General features: G+C 24.6%; 1 long non-coding RNA gene across 1 annotated transcript; it reads right to left on the reverse strand.

Moving 5' to 3' along the window:
- Nucleotides 1-355: 355 nt before the first annotated feature.
- On the reverse strand, nt 356-2,587 carry LOC113785432 (uncharacterized). The gene is made up of 2 exons (XR_003471501.2): nt 2,374-2,587; nt 356-895 (listed from the first exon to the last, which is right to left on the reverse strand). It is a non-coding gene; the product is annotated as an uncharacterized lncRNA (long non-coding RNA).
- Between the last annotated feature and the right edge of the window lie 206 nt (nt 2,588-2,793).

Here is a 2,793-nt window from a genome sequence, read left to right on the forward strand (position 1 = left end):
AGTTACATGTATATTAATCACATAAGTAACACCATTATTAAACCATAATTGTAAACATTTAAAATATACTATACATTTTTGAAAACATTTAAAATATATTTTTGAAACTATGATATCCTTTGTGCATTTAATCTAGGTATATTATTTTCAACATTTTTAACTAAATAATCTTTTGTACATTCAATTTGAATTTCAAGTTGAAGATTTAATTTTCTTTTGTTTAATTTTGGTTGTAATTTTTATTAAAATATTTTTAAACAAGATCACATTTTAAATTTCTCTATACCTTTGATTGTTGTTTGTTTTAACCAAATAAATTATTGGTAACTGTTTATTGACATGCAAGTGAAGTCTATATAAGAAAAGAATATTGATTTATTTAATTATTGATGTTGAATATTTCGTAGTTTGAAAAAAGTACAAAGTGGGTGATGAGGAAATTAAATTGATATGAAACTGTTCAGATATATGTTTCCTGAATGTTGTGCATGAATAGTAAAAGAGTTAATACTTACAAGACGATATGTAACATCAGCTACAGTAGTTTTCACTGTACTTTACTCTGTCTTCACTCTTCACTCTTCACCTTCTTATATGCTCAATTAAAGCATATATATACATATTAAGCTGAGACATGCATAAAGTCTTTTGAGTCAATCTTACACAAATGGAGGCAACAGAAAGAAGGAGCTCCCTTCAGTCCAACCACATTGCTATTATTTCATTCTAAATGGAATATCATTTTTTTATTATATCACTCACTTAGTACTAATTAATTCTGCTCTTATATCTATGGTTGGGCTGTAGGAAGCTCCTTCACTCTTTTTTCCTTCCATTATTATTCATCTTTGTTGGATCAATCCACCATGCATATATGTGTGTACATTTCTTTTTCCTGACAACAAATATAACCATTAGAAAATACATTATATAATTGTAGAAATGAAGATTTTATTTTTATGAAAAATAAATTTTAGAGTTTAACATAAAAATAATTATTTCAAATATTTCATAATAAATGATTCTAAAAGATACCAAACTAATATACATGAAACACTATACAATAACAAATTCTTGACAAAAAACCAAAGATACTTTATAAATTAATAACTATATTATTAACTATTTCTAACTAACTTTATTATTTTTAATATAAATATATAGTTTTTTTATATGCAATAATTTTATTAAATGGAATATTAGGGATACTCTAATCCTTACAAAAAAAGTTATGAGGTCCGACTTAACATCATATTAGTAATCACTATCCACTTTCCATAAAAGATATAGTTAGTTGAGACTTAACAAAAACTAACTACTTCTAATTAATTTTATTATCTCTAACAACAACAAAATCTAATCTCAACGAAAACAATGATAAGTAGAAAAAATTATTATTATTATTATTATTATTATTATTATTATTATTATTATTATAGTAAATTATTGCAGTCAAATTAATAACAAATAAACCAATTACTTATTTTTTAATATTTAAAAATAATTAACTAGAAATAAAGAAAACTATAGGAAAAGTATATATAATCATTAACCACAACAAAACAAATTAATCTAGGCTTACAGACAAATTTTATGAAAATATAGTAATTAAATTAGGGGGTGGGGGAGGGTATGGAAACAACATCATAATAAAGATTTAAAAGATAGAATCATTTCATGACTTTTTTATCCTAAACTAAACTCAAATCTAGTGTTGCCTATAAAAAAAAGTCAAATCAAATGCTCTTGCATATATAGAAAATTATAGTAATAACAAACTAACTATAACTACTTATAATTAGTACAAATTAAAATAAAATGTAATAGAACTGAAAAAGGAACTTGTTTGACCCATATTTTCACAAGGTAAGCTTCAAATAAAAGAAAACTTTAAACAAGAAAAAGGAGACAAAGGGAGTGGGGGAGGGAACCCACACCAACAAAGATACCATGCAAGTTTATAAGCTCAGATCATTAAGCAATTAATTAATAGATAAAGATAAATATATATGCAAATTAAACTAGTTTTAACTATGACAAAAAAGAAGAGAAACATCATAAAAATTTATACCTATAGTTATAGGCTATATAATAATTTGATGCCTTTAATCTTCACAGATCACTAAGAAAAAGAAACCCTACTTTTGAAAACCAATGAAGAGGAAGAAGGAAATTAAACAAACAAATCCAAAATCATACAATATATTACAAAAGTTGACTTGCAAAAAATAAAATATCTTCAAAAAAAAAATAATAGATCTATATGGATATATATGAAGAAAAAAAATTATTAGATTTGGGGAAATTAAATATAATATAATTAAGAGAGAAAATTAAGGATCATGAAGAAGTTGAGTAAGTAGGAAGACCAACCTTATAAGCTTAGACCTAAAGCTCAAAAGTAGATGTTGCCAGAAAACCCTAAATTAATTCTAGTATGTTTTTATTGATACATGAGCTCAACTGAAGAAAGACAATGAGAGTTATAAAAAGAAATAATTGATGAAAACTGTAATGACCAAAAAGGACTTCTAGTTGGTCAAGAAAGAGAAAGAGAGAGTTGATAGACTTTTTATTAATTATTCAATTTTTTTTTTCAGTAAATAAAAGAGAAATTTATAGAGATGATGTGTCATTGTCTTCATGAGAGTCACACAGATAGGAAAGTGAATCCAAGATGTACAAATCGAAATATTCTAGTTGAACATAGAGTGCACTCTCCCATACTTTTAAATTAAAGTTGTGATTGTATTCATGGTTAGTTTACAAATATTTATATTATAGTAAAATAGT

This window comes from Cicer arietinum, chromosome 2 (assembly GCF_000331145.2).
Source record: "Cicer arietinum cultivar CDC Frontier isolate Library 1 chromosome 2, Cicar.CDCFrontier_v2.0, whole genome shotgun sequence".
Lineage (NCBI taxonomy): Eukaryota > Viridiplantae > Streptophyta > Magnoliopsida > Fabales > Fabaceae > Cicer > Cicer arietinum.